Source organism: Pteronotus mesoamericanus, unplaced genomic scaffold, assembly GCF_021234165.1.
Source record: "Pteronotus mesoamericanus isolate MK-2021 breed Mesoamerican mustached bat unplaced genomic scaffold, CSHL_Meso_final contig_182, whole genome shotgun sequence".
Lineage (NCBI taxonomy): Eukaryota > Metazoa > Chordata > Mammalia > Chiroptera > Mormoopidae > Pteronotus > Pteronotus mesoamericanus.
In genome coordinates, this window is record NW_026555078.1 from 28,700,644 (window position 1) to 28,721,087 (window position 20,444).

A 20,444-nucleotide genomic window follows, 5' to 3' on the forward strand; every position below is an offset into this window, starting at 1 on the left:
AGAGAACAAGTCCAGAGGGAGGAGAGGAGAGAATTCAGACCTCAGTGACAGAACCACGCTCTCTGAGCAGCGGCACTGGGCTGGCAGAACCCAAGCATCTTCAAGGGCGAGAATCCTCCATAGTCTCTTGAATGGAGCCAGTGTACCCTTTCTTTCATACCAGGGCTGAGTTTCCCCTCTTGGGAAGGGATAGGTTTTTTTTGTTGTTTGTTTTTGTTTTATATTATATCTCAGGTTCATTTCCAGTTTCCCTCCTGCTCAACAATGGGGAGTGACTAGAACCTTCCATTAGCACATCCATTTTGCCAGCCAAACTTGTTTCTTAAATGGGCCAGGTAGATCTCGGCTACCATCCTTTCTCTTACCCAAGGAACTGGGGATTTAGACCTTGATTATGTTTTTGTGTCCCAAATAATCAGGAAAGACAGGGACCGAAGTTGGATCCAGAGTCTCTCTTGTCCATAAGCAAGACCTAAGGTCACTAAATAATGTTTAAAAGTCACTTAAAACTTATAATGGTTTTAATTTGGCCATGATATTTTCCCCTGAGAAATCTGGAAGTCTTCAAATGCGAGAGACGTGGAAGTCATGCTTTTGTCTTCCAGACATTGTATATAGAGGGCATTCTCCTTCCAAAATCACCCACCACACCTGATTGTGTTACTGAATTCAAGAGAGGACTCTAAGAGTCAGGTCAATAAATTAGGCCCTAGACAGTCTCGATAATGGGGGACATTGAGTGAAAGCAGAGAACTTCTCCCCAGCTCCTGAGTGGAGAACACCCAGGTAGGACTTTAAAACAAAACTTAAAGCACAACGTTTTTTCAAGATACACTCCTACCCATCTCCTCTTCTTTTTGTTTCTTTAGAAGTATTTTGCCTTTTGGGGATGTATGATTTTGAGGGTGCACCCTCCTTCCTGCATATACACTAACTTCAGTGATGTCAACAGCAATTAAAGTGTTTCATGTGAAAATTGGGGGCAAAATCTTTCTTGTTATAGATTGGAAACTGGCTTCTAAATTCTTTAAAATTAACACATTGTGGTGGGGAAACCTGGAAAATAATCAATAAAACAAACCTAGAGGAATGCAATAAAACAATCACTCTAGGCCCTGGCTGGGTAGTTCAGGTGCGTAGAACATCATCCCGATAGACCAAGGTTTCAGATTCCATCCCCAGTCAGGGTACGTACAAGAATTAACCAGTGTTTCTCTCTCTCTCTCTTTCTCTCTCTCTCTCTCTCTCTCTTTCTTTTTCTCTTCCACCCTTCCTTCTCTCTCTCAAAAAATGAATTAAGAAAAATCACCCTGTTGCATGGTTGCTGGTGGCTTAGTCACGTGGTATTGTGTGGGGGCCTATAATTGACTCCTAATTTCCCAAATTGCTCTTCCCTGTGAGTTTAAAGTATATTTAATGTGGATAGGGAGGATATTTGATGATAAATTTAACAGAGAGAATGTGTATTTGTTAGGAGGCTATTGAAACCAATTTGGACCCTGGTCAGTGGGGCTCAGGTGGTTGGAGCGTCGCCCCCCTAAGTGAGAGGTTATGGGTTTGATTCCTGGTCAGGACACATACCTAGGTTGCAGGTTCGATCCCCAGTCCAGGAGTGTACAAGAGGCAACCGATCGATATTTCTCACATCAGTGTTTCTCTCTCTCTCCCTCTCTCTCTAAAAAGCAATGAAAAATAAAGTCCCTGGGTAAGGATTAAAAAATAAATTAAAAATAATAATAATTTTAAAAAACCCAATTTGGATTCTTTTGCCACCACTCTGTGACGGGAAAGGACCCTCACTGCACTGTAACAGGCGTGTGTTTTCATTTTACCCCCTAACTAGTGTCCCTGAAATGGCCACCACATGCACAATGCTGTTCAAATACACTTCTCAAAACTAAATAAATCTGAAGACTAATAAGGAGAAAATGGAATTGTGCAGACCCGTTTCCCTCCCTAGTAAATTTGAGAAACAAGTATGACAGCTGGGACCGACAGAGTGACCAGATATCCGATGAAGAGCTAAGGCGATAGGAAACTTCAGCTGTGAACGTAAGGCTTCAGAACACCCTTTTTTGGCCAATTCTGGTGTCATCCTAATCCTGTGCAAGGTGCCCATATGGCCTGAACCCTCTGCTGCCAAATTTAGATGTTAGAGAGGAGAGAGTGGCAGTCCTTTCAAATGATGAAGGCACGCCAGGGTGAATAACCACTGCTTTCTTCTGCACGGAGGTGTCCTTTGAAATCCAGTCTCCCACTGAAACTTACTGCTCAGTGCATTACCTACGAAGAGAGTCTAAAAGGCCATTCAGGGCAGCAAAGCGCCTGAGGTCCTGGGCGGATGACTCAGCGCCGCCAGCATGCTGTCTGAGCTCTGAGGTCCCTTCTGGCCTCCCCTGCCCCATCTCAGCAGGTGAGAGGATCCGTGCTGCCCAGCGTCCTCTGGGCTGTTCTTCATCATTGTCAGTGGGCAGGAGAGATTTTAGGCTTGTGTTAAGCAGGACTCCTTTCAGCAGTGAGGTCAAGTTAGCGTCTGTGATTTCCTGCTCTTGTTCAATGAAGCCACTAGCGGTATAGATGCATTCAGTTCGGGTGTTCCCAAGCGTGTCCGTCCTCGTGGCTGGGGAGCCATGCTGCTGATGCTAGGCTAAGTTTTAAAACGGTCCGGAAATCTTTAGAATAAGGCTTGGCAAATATCTGATGGTATCATATCGTATACCATCAAGGAACATCAGGCTTTACTGCTGCTGTTGTACGGGAGACAAAAGGTAATTCATCATATTCCAGTTTCCTGACCCTGTGCCCGCTCCCCCTGCTCCCGTCCCCGTCCCCGAGCTCCTCCAACCTGGAAGGTGTGGGGGAATTCTGTTCCTGCATGAACACCAGGTGGCCTATATGAACATCGGATTCTGACAGCAGAGATAAGTTTTCATTGTGGCAAGAGTAGCCCTAACTGGTAGGAACATCTGAGTGGAAAGCTAGCAAAAATTTCTCAGTAAGACACTCATACCCAGTGTATTACCATCAGGATGGGTATGTGGTATTTCCCAAACCTATTGGACTGCCAGTCTTTTTTATTAGACCATGCTGCAGCATTCCTCTCCTAGGGAACACTTTTATAGTGGAAATAGTGGTCTCTTCGCACTCACTTCCATTTCCTGTGTTCTGACTACCTTACAACTCACAAGTATGGTGCTTGGACTAGCCACATGGGTATCACGTGGGAGCCAGTTAGAAATCTCAGACTCCACTCAAACCTACTGGATCTAAATCTGCATTTTAACAAAGACCCCCAGGCGACTTCTGTGGGTGAGTTAAAGCCTGAGAAGCAATATTTAGAGCTGGCAGCCAGCTCTCACACTCCTGCCTGAAACCGTTCTGAAACCTGCCTGACACAGGTCTCCAGGGACAACCTTCTTGCCGCCAAAATGGCCTCTTTTGTGACTCATCTTTCTTATTCTCTCTCATAATTTAATATCATACTGCTGACCAGTTCTTAAAACATTAGTGAGAAAATAATATGTCCGTCATAACACATTTAAACTGTACAAAATGGTGCAAAATAAAAAGTTAAGGTTCCCCTACTGCACCCTCCTCCTGTTCCTAATTCTCAGAGATAATCCCAGCCTTTTGTTTTTGTTGTTTTTCCTTTCAGACATTTTAAAAAATATTTGAACATATACAATTATTTTTATTGTCCAAGTGATATCATATTGAACAGACTGTTTGCAACTTATTCCACTTACCAGTAAAGTCAGAGACAGTACCCATTCACAAGGACATTGTTCTCTCCTTCTCAGAACGTTTTCCTCCCTTCTCTCTCTGCAGTTTCTTTTTTCTGGTTTTCTCCTTAGTCTCTGACCTCTTTTCCAATCTCTTGCTACCTCTCTCCCAGTCCCTCATTTACTTGTTTTCACCCACGTAGGCCTTAGGCCACTGTCGTGGGTGTGACACCCCCAGATTGCTAGTTCTGGAGAAGTCTTCTCTTCCGAGCTCCAAGCCCATTTTCCCAGGGCTGACTGGACATCCCAGAGGCCCCTCAAATTCAACATGTTGATGTTCTTTGTCAAAATCTTCTCCTTTCCTTCTCTTCCCTTCCTTCCCTAAGATGAAAATATATCATTCAGGCCTCACTTTGGTGAAAACATTCAAACAAGGTCTGGATCTGAGTTAAAGACTCATCAGCCTGAGACAAAGTTCAAAGTACAACCGGAGAGTAAACACTTTAGTGGAAGTCTCACACTTTAGTGTTTGGTTATACAATTATCATCTGAACAATATGGAATGTTCTTAATATTTGAAAAATTATTATTAAAATAAATGTGTAAAATGTGAAAGTTCCCTTTGTAGAACTCTCAAGAATGCACCCAGTGACCCCAGTTGGAGAAACACGGCTTAAGCCTCTGGTCCTCAGAGCGGGGCCTGGGGACTAGGTTCCTGAGAACCTCCAGAAGTGCTGGTGAGAGGTGCAGGTTCCTGCTTGGCCCGGGCCCAGAGTGACAGAATTAGAATGGGCCCAGGCGTAGACCTGCACTTTTAATAAGCACACGAAGAGAATTTTGGTTATAAGCAGATGAGCTGAACAGCCCAGACCTGTAGTTAAAAAACACCTTGGTGAGCCTGCCCTGGGCATATGGCACTTTTCAATTAGAGAGACTGAGGGCACTCAGCCCTTCCCACCCCTTCCTGGGCCCCGGAACAGGCCTCTGCACCTTCTCCCCGGGGACCGCAGCGCCAGCACCCCGGGCTTGCCGGGCTCGGCCCCTGAGGCCAGGGAAGCTTACCTCCTCCTTGGGGGGGTGCACTGCAGGAAGGCTGCCAGATGGAGGTCTTCTCACACAGACCTAGCACTCATGATGCTTGTTATTACTTTTCGTTACTATGCCAGATATTGCTTCTGTCCTAAAATATTTGGGAGAGAAGCAAAATAAGCGTGACCACCGTTTACTTTTCTTGTAATTCTAAAAACGTCATGATACTCTTGTCCTCTGCTTATTTGCTTCCATGAGACTGAATTCATAAATCAAACTGTAAAGACTCTTGGCAAGTTTCTTTCTTCCATGGTGCAGATTCAGTATCAGCCTGAGGACTTATGCCCCTTCTGTTATGGCTGCTCCCACCCACCGCCACCCCAAGTGCCAGCTTTTAGCAAGATGGGCAGGGGCTGCCGGCTAAAGTCTGGCTTCTGTGAGGGTGTGTGCCATGCAGAACATGCTCAGGTGAAGACGGTGAGCCTTCCACCTTAGACTCCTCAAAGCAATTAAGCTGCTTTTGTCAGACTTTGCCCAGTGACAGGTGGCACTCTCCTGGTCTTGGTGTCCTGGAATGAGGCTGCCAGGGGCCAGCTCACCTTGCTGTTTTTTTTTTCTCTGAAGCAGTCACAAGACTTGCATTTTGCCACACTGCATATTCATCTGTGTTTTTAAAATGGTGGCTTCAGGACGCTGGGGAGGTTTCCTTCTCAGCCTTGGATAGAGTTGCTCCAAATCTTGGTGGCACCAGAATTTATTATTTATAGGGACATATATTCTTGACACTCACCTCCAGGGTGTGTATATAGATCCAAAATGGTTATTGTGCCTCTGATATTTTGAATCGAATCCTTTGGGACATAGTGCACCCTACCTTCCTAATAAATTTTGCTTGAGCACAGAGTGGGGCATAGGTTAGCTCCTAAGATGGATTCAAGCCAACCTTGAACTTGCATGTAGAGATAGAGTTCACAGATGGCAAACATTTTGGTACTTCTAAGGAAGAATAACCCTATTTCGATATATCCAGCCCCTTTTTCTCGTCAATAAATCATCCTCACTTACTGATGCCATCATGGGACTTGGAGGGTAAACTTCACATACTGTTCAGAGCCAAGACGGGCTCCCGGGGATTCTCCACCCCTTGTAAATACTATCTTCACTTTCCTCTGAAGTGTAGATGGGATAATCACAGGTATGATCTCTAAACTTCTGGATTCTATCTTGGCAACCCCACAAAACATTCCTGTATGCAAAATGGCATAGGTTTTACCCACTGTTAGGCCAGCACTACCAAAGCAAGACCATATCAATTGAGTCATTCATGCTTCCTTTGAGTCAACCAAGATGGCATGCTGAGTGCCTGACTAGTGGTATAGTCCACCCCTCACTAGGCTTGCATTGCGGGTCAGGGAGGGATTACACTAAGAAGGAAATAAATAGTGATATGTGAGAGAGTACCTGGTGAGGGTGATGGTCAGGTAAGAAGGTCAGAGAAGGAGGAAAATGAGGAGTCAACTATGGCATGACATGATTTTAAAAATTTATGAACAATAGAAAATGCAAAGTCCAGAGGCTTTTGGGTCCCTCTAGAAACTGAAAATATGTTCTGTGTCGCTAGAGTGTAGTAGGCAGATGGGAGAATGGCACGAAATGGGGTTGGAAGGTCGGCAGTGCCTTTTCGTGCCCAGACCAGGGTGCAGAATTTGGTCTTTTATCTCAAACATTGCAAGAAGCCACTAAAAGATTTTTAAACTAAGAAGTAACATGATCTGCCCTGCATTTCTGAAGGTCACATTGGCTGCTGTAGGGAGAAGGGATTGGAGGGAGACAAGTGTGGCGTCAGGAATTTCCACTGGGAAGCTATTGCCGTGGTGCTGGCATGAGGTGACAGTGACTGGGAGAGGGTGGCAGTAACGGAGATGGAGGGGCTGGGTGGATTTGCGGTATTCTTTGCGGATCGACTCAGCAGGGCGTGTTGATGCATTGGGCCAGTTGTGGTGGTGGCTTTCTCCCAGCACCTCTCAGTTTTCATCACCGTGATGGTTACGAACATATGCAGAAATATTTACAATGGGAAAAAATACCCCAAACTGTGAGGCTGTTTTATTAGTCATTGAACCCTTTTTTTGTGTGTCTGCCTTTGCAAAATCATCCATTTGGGTTGCCAAGGCCCTGGAATATTCTCTCACAGTTTGAGCTCTATACCTAGTAGATTTCCATGGCCAAACATCAGAAGATGTAATAGTCATCAGTGTGTTTCGGTGACAGATGTCTAGATGGCTGCGGCTGGAGCTGGAACGAGGGTCAAATGTGACCTGTGAAGGTTAAATAAGACACGTAGTGAAGTAGGCAGGGATGGTGGACAAGCAAGCTGGCTATTTAAATAGAGTTAGATACAAGTTTGGCTAGGCCTAGTGATTCACAAAAGCTTCAGAAAGTCCAAAATATAGTCCCGAATATGAATCAAAATTATACTAACAAGCAAAGGAAAGACAGCAGCCTGCCCGAGAGCAGAGGTTAAAGTCAGAGAAAAGGTCATTGTAGGCAGACACTCAAATTAGGATCTGAAATGGGAAGAAGCATGCTCCTAGGTCTGGTTACTTCCACTCACTGATACGATTGACTGTAGCCTTTATCTGCGGTCAATCAGTGCTTCTTTACTCACCACCGTCTCTGTAATGGTCCTTCCGGTTTTCAATGACGTAGGCCTGAGAAGGTGCCCCTCTTCTGCCAGGACTGTCTCTCTCTTGTACAAATTTGGGGCAGGTGATAAGGAAAGAGGATTAGGGAGCTGAGTGGAACTGTTTGGTTTTTCTAGACAGTGTTTCTCCAAGTGTGGTGGGTGGATTACTCACATCAGAAACTGTTTATGAAAGTACAGATTCCTAGGCTCACCCCAGGATCTCCTGGGGAGGTGTTCAAGACTCTGCTTCACGAAGCAGCTCCAGAGGCATCCTCAGGACATCAGAATTTGAGAACTGTTATTCTAGGCACTGTTGTGAGGCTGAAATGTCAAAGCCCTCAGAGTCCTCTTTGACAGGCCTTCCCCTAGTCCCCAGCTTTTCCCAGAGCCTGTGCCAGAATCCTGAAAGCTGGATTTCTGTTTGGGCTTAGGTGTTAGTTAAAGTGGCTCCTGTTTGGGGTTTAGAATGAAATTTTTACTGTTAACTCTGGACTTCTACCTTCTCCTGGAAAAGGTGGAGGGGAGACAATGTGAGCATCCTCTTGGTCTCAAAACCTCACCCTGGAGAATGTTCCTACCATCTCCCCACCTCACAAAGCTCCAGGACAGACACCCCAAAAGGATATAGTGGGAACACAGATACTTGACCCTGCATGCTTCTAGTAATTTGGGACCTTCTGGGTCAAGAGGGTCCTCCAGATGGCCTCTGTCCATAGCTTGGAAAATTCATGGGAGAGGTTAAAGGTCTGAGGGTGGAATTGAGCTGTATGCTTTCAATCACAAATGGGGAGTAGCAAGCTTAATCTTACTACACAAGATCAAAATTTTCACTGCCATTAACAGATTATTCAGTGCAAAGCTGTGTATTCTGGTAAATTAAGCATTCTGTCTTAACTTGTCCCTTCTGGCAAGTACCACATTGTCTTACAACTCTTGGCTGAGCTGAAAGCTTGGGGGATTTATCCACACACAAAGCATTTATAAAAACAGAATATGTGTCCCAAAACTAATTCATTTACTTCCAAACTCATTATTGTTTACTTCTTTCTAAGATCTCTAGGAGGTTTGTTTGATACTGCCTTTAAAATGGGAGAGGAAATCCAGTAAAGCAGAAGTCTGGCTTTTCTTATTGATTATTTCTACTAACTTAATGTCTGTTGCCATCCAGTGGATGTGATGAAAATGTCCAGCCTCTCTGCTTTTTAACCTCACCTCAAACCACCACAATTTAAAATTTACAGATCTCCTAGGTTATGATGTAAGAAAATATGTCTTCAAATGATTTTACAGTGTCCACATGGCTGGATCATTTATGTGGTGGTCAATCATTTAAATCACCATTCATATTTTCCTTGAAACAAGCACAAGGACAGAGGTTCAAAAAATATTCCTAAATGGGTAACTTAGTTTTACCAGAATTAATTTTAAGCTAGACCATTAATTTTAAGCCTGTACCAAAACACAAGATACAATGCTGTGCAGAATTTGTGAACCATAGTTTTGTACTAACTGGAGTGTTTGGATCAACATCCTCATTCTAAACTGAAGTCAGGGGTTGAGGTAGTCAGTTGTTCTAGGCGATGCTACGGGGGTAGAAGGACAGACCTTGAAATAAGATCTTCTGACTCTCATCCAGTGTCCTTGTCCAACTAGATTGATTTCCAGGTAGTTGATTTGTATACAAGCAAACCTAAATGCTTTTCTATGTTGCCTTAGACTTTGGAGATTTAAGATTTAATATCCTAAATATATAAATAGTTTTATAATTGTACACAATATACACAGCTAGTTCAAGTGTTAGCATTGTCAGTTAGCTGGAAATTCAATCTAATTCCCTGAAAGGACTTTAATTTTTGAAAATTGTAGGTTCCCCAACTTAGGGTTGAATTCATTTTACATAGAGTCATAGTTTTCTCAAATAAAATCATAATAAAATCACAAATAACTTGATTCTAGCTATTTTTGATATAAAACGGCCTCATTGTCAATTTGTCCCTTTTATTTTCTTCTCTTCCTTTATTGGAGTCCACATTTTTAGGCTGTTTTTTAATTCTGAAAACAGAGTCTTGGAAATTTGGGGGTATATTTTATATATTCCACTAAGATATGCTGTAATTCCAAAGCCCAAAATCTTGGCTTTGACTTGATGTTGAAAGCCAGGTCTCATGGTTTGCGTTCTGGTTCTCATGGAGACCACGTTTCCCATTAGTGAGGCTAAACACACGAGAGACCTTGTTGATGGAGAAATCTCTGAGCAAAATCCCAGAGGTTGAAAGCAAAATCCTCTGTGAAGGAGACACTGTTCATATATGTTTGTCAAATATGGACTGATTTACCTCTAGGCTGAGACACAAGATCATTCCATTTATCCCTTCCACTGTATAATATTTGCTCTTATATTTTATATGATGCCCATTTGATAATAGGTAACTCTCCACCAAATTGATGCTTCCTCTGCCATAGCATATAGTCATTACTGGGAAGCAGCTGCCCAGTTCCAGACTGCATTTCCCAGCTCTCCTTGTACCTAGGTGAAGCTGAGAGCCTAATTCTTATCAATGTAATGTGAGTACAAGTGATATGGTCACATCTGGGGCAAGATGATGAAGATGCAATTGTGCCTTTTCCTCCTCCAAGGCTCTCGCCCATGAGGTGACAAAGGGGAAGAAACTAGTTCCCTGAATGACTACCAAGAAGAAAGCTGCCTATTAATGAACACTCCCATTGACCTCTTAAGTTAGTCCAAAATAAATCTCTCTCATGTTAAGCCACTGAAAATTTGGGGTTATTTGTTACTGTAGCCAGCTTCATCCTGACTAATATGCTAACTCATGATGTAACGTGAGGTTAAGAAAGAAGATTAGTCATTAGAATGGTTGGAACACATGCCCCGTAGTTGCCTACTTTTGTCTTCCTTCTCCTCTGTGCCTTTCTCCTCTGTACCGTCCTTTGCTGATGCTAATAAACCTTCTGTTAGAGATAATTCTGAGCAAATTAGAAAAAGACCATTCTGTCCTCGAGAATTTTTTTGCTGCTTTCCAAAACATTGTCATAGAAACTGAACAGATCTTTAATAACCACCAGGTAAGCAGCCGGCACCCTCTGGAATCGTGCAAAATAAGAAGCGACCCTGGTGATGTCTGTCAGGCCCACTGGAGCAGAAGCACAGAAGTTTCTATGAGCTAGACCACGGGGAGGGCTCGAGAAGTCCCTCTGCCTAGGGCGGGCCCAGGCAAAACCGAAATAGGCACAGTCTCTTGGGGTCCCCTGCCTCCCACCATCTGTCTATGCCCAGCCTCAGTGCTATCCCTCAGCTGCTCGAGGCCCCACTTTGGAGCCAGTGCTCCTGAGCTTTCCCTGCTGCTTCCCTTTGAAAACACATTCCTGTATTCTCCATCCTTGGAGTCCTTCACACTCTCCATTTCGTAGTGTGAACTACGCAGGTTTATTTGATAAACCAATCCTCTTTCCCGTGTTAGTGAATTCATGTGTGATTCCTGCTGTGCAGCAGATCCCCAGAAGGCTCTGAAGGTAAGGGAGGAGCCAGCTTAGGGCAAGGCTGGTCCACTGCCTTAGGGAGCGATAGTCCGACTCCATTCTCAGCAGCATGTATTCTGGAACACACACATATCAGAACCTGGTGTAAACCAGAATGCCAGTTTCTAAATTTACCCTGGAGATGTACCAGGGAAGCTCCATCCTAGTGTGCACGTCAGCTCATTGTTGCCTGGTGAGCATAGAATTGGAGCAAGAGCAGTAGGTATTGTTTAATGAGTACATCACATCTGGCAGCCTGTGAACTGCCTTGTTCTCTAAGGGCTGGGATCTTCAAGTAGAATCAGAGAAGCTGCCCCCTGAGCCCAGGCCTGAGGCCCTTCTGCTCCAGCGGCCCCTTGTCTCACTTCCCCTTCCCTAGACTCTGCATTATTTTGATTGCATATCTTCACTGGGATAAGGGATCATGGGCCAGCTGGGCTTGGAGCCCAGCTCCACCAGCTATTACTAGCTGTGTGATTTGGGGCACATTAACCTGTCTGTGCTGCTTCAAATCTTTTTCTTTTCTTTTTTTTTTTTTTAATCTGTTTAAAGGACAGAGTAGCTGTATCACAGAATTCTTAAGAGGATTAATTCAGATAATTTAGGTTAAGTAATTACTCTCTCATTTTATGACTTTAAATATTTGTTAATAATAATTATACAATGATTAATACAATAATACAGTTGTACAATTAATAATATAATAATTATGTATGTTAATAATAATTATACAATTTACAGGTTTTCTTCATATGCCACAGTTTGGCAGCTTTCCAGTGATTTATAGAGCAAGACATTGACTTGATCTCACTAATAAGCTCTTTCCCAAGCATGTTGTGGGACAGGTTGTCTCTGGGGAGGTTTCCTAATGCCAGCTGACCCAGTTTACCATTTTCTGTTGAATGTAAATTTTTTCCCCAAAAAATATATATGCCTAGGTTCCCACCTAAGTATCCCAGAGTATAATCTTTGGGTGTAATGTCCACAGCTCAATATTTTTTAGTATGTTCAGGTGATTTAAAATGCCCATCCAGGGCTCACAGGTGCTGAGCTCACCCCGTCTGTGGTGTTTGGGCCCCTGTGATCTTCGGTCCCATTTGTTGTCTCTCCTCACGCCCTGGCATATTGTATTTTCTTGACCCTGTTAGTCAAGCCTGTGCTGCAGCAGCCAAACCCCAAATCTCAGGGGCCTAGCTCCATGAGCGTTTATGACTAGCTCACATAACATCTGATGCTACTTGGTGCAGGCTCTCCTTTATCCAGTTACAAAGGGATCCAGGCGTCCTCCCTCCTGGGTCATTGAATATCAACATAGGACTTCCCAGGTTGCCATGGCGGGGCAAGGGAGCTGGAAGGCAGGGCACACCAGTACTTCAAAACCTCCTTCTGGAAATGACACACATCACTTTTGCTTATGGTCCTTTGGCCAGAATTGGTAACGTGACTCTCCCTTGACGCATGAGGCACACTGGAAATCTGATGAGCATTAAGTCCTTATCACAGCCCTCTTGTTTTTTAGGTCTTCACAGCACGTATCGTCTCCCAACATATTATGTGTGCATTTGTTTATGGCTTGTCTCTACCATGTAGACTAAGCCTTTTAAGATCACACTGTTTTGCTGCTGTAGTTTCAGTACCTACAATGGTGTCTTGTAAGTAGTAGTGACTTAATAAATACTTGATGAATAAATAATAGTGACTCCAGGTGCATAAGTAAAACCACTGAAGTATGATTGGATTTTATTGTATGCCAGTATGTTTTATAACTTGTGTGCTCTTTTCCAAGAGCTCATTTAAATGCTATCAGGTCCAAGGAGAGACTAAAGAATAATAGGCCAAATAAGAAGAAAACATCACATGTGGATCCCCACCTGTTACTCAGACGGTCATCTGCTTCTTGGCTTTGTGTCCTGGATGGTCAGGGAAGGGCAGTCAGTCAGCAGAGAAAGGTGCTTTCGGAGGTTCAGCTGACATAGCCAATCGAAGATCTGAGTCGACAGAGCAGAAGGGGACATCACTGTAGGCCTGTGTTCAAGCCTTTCTCTGCTGAGCCTGTGGAATGTATACAAGGCCAGTCTATTGAAACTTTATAACCCCTATAAAATGGGAAAACGTTCTGCAATGGATGCGTGTTGTTTTGAACACAGCAGAACCCAGTTAAACTACGAGGCTTGTTATTAAGCCTGGTAACAGAGACAGGAAGTGTTACATAATGATTAAGGCATGAGCTCTGAAATAAGAGATTTGGGTTTCCACCCTAGTCAACCACTTGCTGGCCTAAAGCTTGCCAAGCCTCATCTGTAAAATGTGGCTAATAATTCCTACTCCCCACAATTGTAATGAGATTTAAATAGAACACATTGAATAATATTTTTAAGGAGCTTAAGTTAGTGGAAGACCTGGCACATTGTAAGTGGCAGCAGTTATCATATTCTATGTTTGGATCGTGTTTTCTGTATTAGATACAACTCTGTATCCAGGTTATATGAATCAGGAACAGTGGTTACCAAGGATATAAGAGGCAGCAGGGATGGACTACCCTCGGCGGATTGGCCCCCGGCCTTCTAAGGCTGGCTGTATGCAGGCCTGTCGAGCATGCCCTGGCAGCTCAGCCACACCCCTGAGCTCTGTCAGCAGCCTGCCCTCCTGTGCGCCCAGCATTCCTGTTTCTCGGGGTGGTAGGATCTGAGTGAACTGCTTCATCACCTGTTCACAGTCAACCTCATGGACATCATTTCTCCTCATTCATGTTTAGCTTAAGGCCCCAACTCTGGTCCCATCAGGATGGGTGTATCCCAACATAGAAGAATGGTCTTAGCACAAAGAACCATTAGCACTAGTTTCCTTTAAAAGGCACTGAATTCATGGCAAGCTTGGAATGATTCAGACTCGTCTTCCCCAATGCCCAAAGTGTGACTCTGTCCACAAAGAAGTTTATCCCAGTGATTTATTTTTAAGCTACCTCCTGAACAATCAAGTTCTTCAGGAATATTTAAAGTAATATTTGGGGGCAAGCTTTAGCGACAGTCTCACAATGAGAAACATGGAACCACCCTTTTAGGGTAGATAGACAAATCCTTGAGGGTTTATTTGTTTCTTACATAAAATGCTTCAGATGACTGCCACTTCTCTCAGTTATCCTAAGTGGGAAATAAACCTTGGTGTGGTTCCAGTTTAAAGCAGTCTCTTGTCTGCCCGGTCCTCTATAGGCAGGCAGACTGGCACCAGACAGACCAGCGACAGGAGGGATGCAGAATTCCTGTCTCCATCCACGGAGGTTTCTTGCAACATCTTGCTTGTTTTGCAAATTTTGCTTCATCTTCTGTGTCCACCATTTTCGTGCTTTCACAAATTGCCCTGGCTCAGTTGGTTGGAGCATCATCCTGTACACCAGAAAGGTTGCAGGTTCGGTTCCTGGTCAGGGCGCATACCTAGGTTGCAATTTGATCCCCAGTTGTGGGTGTATGTGGAGGCAACCAATTGATGTTTCTCCCTCTCTATCCCAGGTGAAGATTAAAAAAATAAATAAATAAATATGCATCAGCTCAGTTCAAAAATCCATGTTAAGTATTTTACAAGAACTAACAAAGGATTGTTATCCATAAAATAGCATGTATTTTATATCCTTTTAAAGACAAGGTTAGGCTGGCCCATCAAATGCTTAACTCTTATCTATGATTTGGAAATGAGTACTCATGGTTCTGTTTTTTTCAAGATATTTATAATAGATTATAATGGAAAGTTGCATACACAGATTAAAGAAAATAGTGTAATGAACTTTTAAATATATGTCAATAAAACTTAACGATTATTATCATTTTTCACATTCATTTTGGGATCATTCTTAAATTGTTACAGCCATCAAGATATTTTACCCAAAATGCTTCAGTGTCCATCTCTAAAAATAACATTTTCGTGCATAACCACAGGATCAGTACATTTAATAAAACAAATGCTTTAATATCACCTAATGTTAAGTTCATATTCAAATTCTCCAAAGAATCCTCCAATCCTTTTTTCAGTTGGTTACTTTTAATTAGTCAGTGAGCAAATATCTCTCAACTTCTGTTTTTCTACTATATTGACTGTAATAAGAACATGAAATAGTGGAAAGTTCCCTTGGTTTGTGTATTATATGATGATTGGGTGTGTCTCCTTCTTTCTCAATACTTTATAATGGAAATTTTCAAACATACAGAAAAGTTGAAAGAATTCTTTAGTGTACACCTGTTCACATGGTTCTATTTTTAAACCTTTCCTTGACTTCTTGGGATGGCTGAGACTTGACAGTGTCTATACCTCACATTCAGTGACAAAGTGTGTAATCTATGGGGCTTCTTTTTATAGAGAATCCTTCAATAATGTTTGTAAAGCAGATGGATAATATGCTGTTTACTTTGCACGGTTTAGAAATCTTGAAAGTATCTTCTCCAGTGGGTAGCTTATGTCAGCTTGTGTTACTGAGCCCGACTTTCAGCGGACTGTATTTTTCTGGGGCATCCTCAGGGAGCCAGGTGCTGTGACGGCGGCATCACCACTGTGCGTTAAGAGAGAAAATGACAAGCCACCCTGTCTAATACTGAAGCAATTGGAACAGGCAGTGTGTTTACACCTTATTCAATGTCAGTTGTATTTCAACATTGTCTAAAAATATCATGGAAAAGGTACTTGGAAAAGAGAAAACAAATCTGCTTTTTAAAGCGTCTGAGTGTTGCTGTAGTTGCTATGGAGATCAGGGAAGCAGATTTTCACGGCTTTACCACACTGAGCTTGTTTTTGCACAGATTCATGAGACTGTGGGCTTTTCTCCCTCCTATTTTGGATGGTTTTGTTAGACATAACCTTGCCTGAATAATATTAACATATCGTTTGTGCGAAAGCATATTAGATGCTAATGCTTGGAGCTGTTTTTAGCCTAAAGATTTAACAATACAAGATTCATTTTATCTGCATGTTTTTAAATAGACCAACTCCCCTAATCAGCGTTAACATAGAGCTCAGCTTGGAGCGTAAGGAAATGCTAGTTTAATATTTTGGTGCCATCTGCTGTAAGTTTCATGGCATTCTACCCCATCTGGCTACTTGCAGTAATCCCCCCCACACCCTCCTTTTAGTCTTAGTGGAACACAGCAAATCTTTTTCCAAATCTTTTATACTGATTGGCCCTGTTTCTTTCTACTGATTACTGGATGAGGCTTTTGGCAGAGGAATATGTTTCCTTGGCTCTCGGTGTTTATTTCCTGAAGACTTGTGTTTCAGTTTAGTGGAATGTGCAGTATGTGTGATAATTATCAAGCAGTTAACACATTCTCATACCTCTGTGATTTATCTCAAATGGCAGCTTTACTCTTGGTGAGTGAACATTTACAAATTTAGCAATATCAATAAATAAACAGTTTTCGAGAACCTGTTTCATACCAGGCTTCTTCCTGGGCACAGTGCGGGGAGTGGAGAACAAGACAGACACCCGGCTCCCATGGGGTCCCGTTAGTGGGAGACTAACAGTATACAAGGGAGGACCAAAAAAACCCTGGAATTCATTTATAAAAAATTGTGTATTCTTGTATGTTTAAACTTCAGTCACTTTCAAAGTACTCTCCATTTGATGCAATACACCTATTGAGACATTTTTTCCACTGCTTAAAACAGTTTTTGAACTCATCTATTTTGATGCCTTTTCGTGCTTCTGCCATTTTTTGTTTCACATTGGGAATACATTTTTCTTTGAGGTTTTTCCTTCTAGGGAAACCACAACAAAAAAATGCACTCGGGGTGAGATTGGGTGATTAGAGAGGGTGGGGGCACGGGGGTCACGCCATTTTTGGTCAGAAGCTTCTGAACACTCAGTGTGGTGTGGACAGGTGTGCTCATAAATCACCCATCATGAAATGAGCAAACGCATTGAAAGAGTCTTCAAAGAAAAACTCACTGAAGCCGAACTCAGCCTCTCACAGCACTGCCAGCTGGTGCACCGATACAGATGGCTCCTAGAACACTCATTCAGCAGGAGAAGCCTGTGCTACAGGGAGCCCCCCAGCAGGTAATTCCGGGGTTTTTTGGATACCCCTCATGCAAGTAAACACACATACTACAGTATCCCCTTGTGGTAAGTGCTGTAAATTAGAGATATAAAGCTGGCGAAGGAGACAGTTATTTTAAATAGGATGGTCAAAGATGGATGATAGAACTAAAATATTGCAGTGGATATCTCTAATGTGTTACGGTTGCTAACAAGGACAGCAGATGTGCCTTCTAACCTTGTACCTTGAGGCTCTTGGTAAAGACTCATTTTATTGTTAGCTAATTAGTTACCTTTCAACATTAACCAGAACCATTATACAGATGAAAAGCAAATCTGTTCTGTGAAAGCTGCCAGACAGTTTCTACTATTGCTGTGGAACTGGGTGGACCTTGTGCTTGACTCATTTTGGCAGTTCTTTAGTTCAGCACATGATTCGAGCACTTGTATGTGTCAAGTTCTTTGCTGGGTTCCATGGGGAACACCAGATAACTTAAAGTCAGAACCTGTTCTCCAGGTGGTGCTGAGCTGAACATTGAGCCCCGTGGAGACTACTAACATTCCTGTCATTAGAAACAAAGGAGACTATGAATTAGGTAATCAGAACCATAATCAGTCCATGTGGATTCATATGTGTGTACATGCTTTGGCTTATACATGTTCACACTCACATGTGCACATGCTCATTCATTCATTCATTCATTAAGAATTAAGCCTCAGGTACCTACTACAGGTGAGTGATGGGCTATGGCTGAGGAAGATGAATAAGACAGGGTTCTTGCTCACAAGGCATTTGTACGGACACACATACAAACAGATTAGTGTAGTAAAGTGTTATAGGAGCAATAAAAGCAGTACTTGCCCCAGCCTTGTCTATGTTATTGATTTATGTGAGCATTCTGACCTTTCTATGCCTGTTTTCCCATATCTTAAAAAATACCTGGAGAAGGGGGAAATATTAGCATAATGATTCCTATCCCTTTCTTAACCTACAGAGAAAGGTTGAATTATCCTGAAGTGATGACATCATTTGTCAGGCTTACTGGAAAATGGGCCACATAAGCAGAATCATTGCTTTAATAGTTTCCATTATCAGACACTATACTGACAGTACGCCAGTGGGAGAGAAGCAAATGGTTAGAATGTGTTTTATCCCTGTTGTCCTGTTTATGCAACGTAAGTGGAGTTAGTGGATAACTTTAGAGATCCATTGGCCCTCTGTACAATTAAATGTAAACACCTCAGCAGAGGCCGATCACAGGATAGCTGCAAATCAAGGGTGGGGGCGGGTGCTGTTCCCTCGTAAGTGTGTACAGTGCTGCCCTGCCCTGTGACTGGGAGCCTGAGGCAGCTTGCATGGATGCAAAAGTGAAATTGAACTTGGGAGTAGAGAGAAGATGTCAAATGTCTTATTTATTCTCTGCTCTCTGGAGTGCTTTTAATAAGGTTTATCTGGGCATAAAGGAGAGATTTAAGTCCATCATATTTCCCTTACTGTATATACAATTGCCATCCAGTTGAAACCCACTTTTCAAAGCCAGGAGAGTACTTGTTGGGCTGTCTAAACACTGTACATACTGCTTTTTGGTGAGTTTTTTTGTATTGATGATCCAGCTCTGATTACCCATTTCTTCTCCCTTCCTCCAATCCAGTATGCTCCCTTGGCATTAAAATGACACTTCTGCAGTGTGTGGTGCGGCCTTTGTGAGAGATGGATTTTCCTCCTGATCACAGTGTCCAGGAAAATCAGTAGCAACAGCAGCAGCAGCAAGTCAGACTCCAGGGCCAACGCTGGCTCTCTCTCCCCTGGCGCTTTCACTGCCGTTTCCCTATCTCCGCTCCTCTCTCTCAGTAGCTGGCAGCTTGATTGCTTCTTCAATTTCCTTAACTTCTGTGCTGTCTGCACAGGACAATGCTGAATTCAAAAAGAAAAACCTGTTCATCCCTTCATTCTATGGTAGGAGCACCCTCTCAATAGAAACAAGGACTAGTGTGCAGATTCCAGGATTCCAGTGGCTCTTGGCCTTTGGAGCTCGGAGCTCTGAGCTCTGAGCACTGACTCTTTAGATGCCAGCAAGTGTTCAAAGCTATTTCTGTTTCTCCTCCTGATGGCAGACCATATTTTACCCGCTGCTCTTTCATTCCATCCTCACTAGACATAAGGAATAGTGTGCCGAGAGGGAACATTGCTAAATATTGCGTAGGATTGCTGATCAACGTTGCATAATCTTTTCATAGATCTTTGAACCTGGCAGAGATACTATTTTGGGGATGTTTCTTAAAAGAATTAGAATTCAGGGATTCTTATGCTGCGACTATGCTATGGTCTGAATATTTGTGTCTCCCATCCCCAAATTTATATTTTGAAATCCTAATCCCCAAAGATGTTGGTGTTAGGAAGTGGGGCCATTGAGAGGTGCTTAAGAAACCATTGTTGAATCCAACATCAAAAAGATTCACTCCTATGTTTTATAGTTTTCGCTCTTACACTTAGGTCTTTGATCCATTTTGAATTATTTTATTTGTTGTAACATAGGAGTCCAGCTTTATTTTTTGTATGTGGATATCCAGTTGTCCTGGAATCATTTGTTAAAAAAGACTCTTTGTTTCCCATTGAAGTGTCTTGTTGTCCTGGTCAAAAAACAATTGACCATAAATGTTATGGCTTCTTTCTAGACTCTCAGTTTTATTCCATGAATCTATATGTTTAGCCTTCTGCTAGTACTGCATTGGTTTTTGTTAATATAGCTCTGTAGTAAGTGACATATGGAAGTGTAAGGAAGTGTTCTCCTTTTTCAATATTGTTTTGGCTATCCTGGCTCTCTTGCATTTCCTCGTCAATTTTAGAACCAGGTTGTCAATTCCTGAAAAACAAAATTGATAAGGATCGCTTGGACCTTGATAAGGATCCCTTTGACTGGGATTGTGTTAAATCTGTAGTTGGGGGAGTATTGTCATCTTAACAATATTATGTCTTCCAATTCATAAATGTGGGATATCTTCCCACTTATTTAGGTCTTATGTAATTTCTTTCAACAATGTTTTGTACTTATCATTGTACAAATCTTGCACTTCTTTTATAAATTTATTCTCTTTTTTATAAATCCTTACCTGAGGACATTTTTTCATAGCTTTTAGAGAGAGGGGAAGGGAGAGCTAGAAATAGCCATTCGAGAGAGAAGCATTGATTGGTTGCCTCCCATTCATGCCCTGACTAGGGATCAAACCTACAACCCAGGTATATGCCCTGACTGGGAATTGAACCTGCAACCTTTCTGTTACGGGACGACCCTCCAACCGAGCCCCACCTGCCAGGCATTTATTAAATTTATTCTTAATTTTTATTCTTTCTTATGTTATAATACCACCACCTATTTTTTAAAGTACTTTTTTTATTGGAATACAGCCACACTCATTTGTTTATATATTGTCTTTGGTTTTTGTGCTACAG

At 42.6% G+C, this 20,444-nt stretch overlaps 1 protein-coding gene across 2 annotated transcripts in view; it reads left to right on the top strand.

Annotated features, from left to right (window-relative positions):
- Positions 1–20,444, top strand: part of RTN1 (reticulon 1) — a 170,286-nt gene that overhangs the window by 94,192 nt on the left and 55,650 nt on the right. The window lies entirely within an intron of this gene.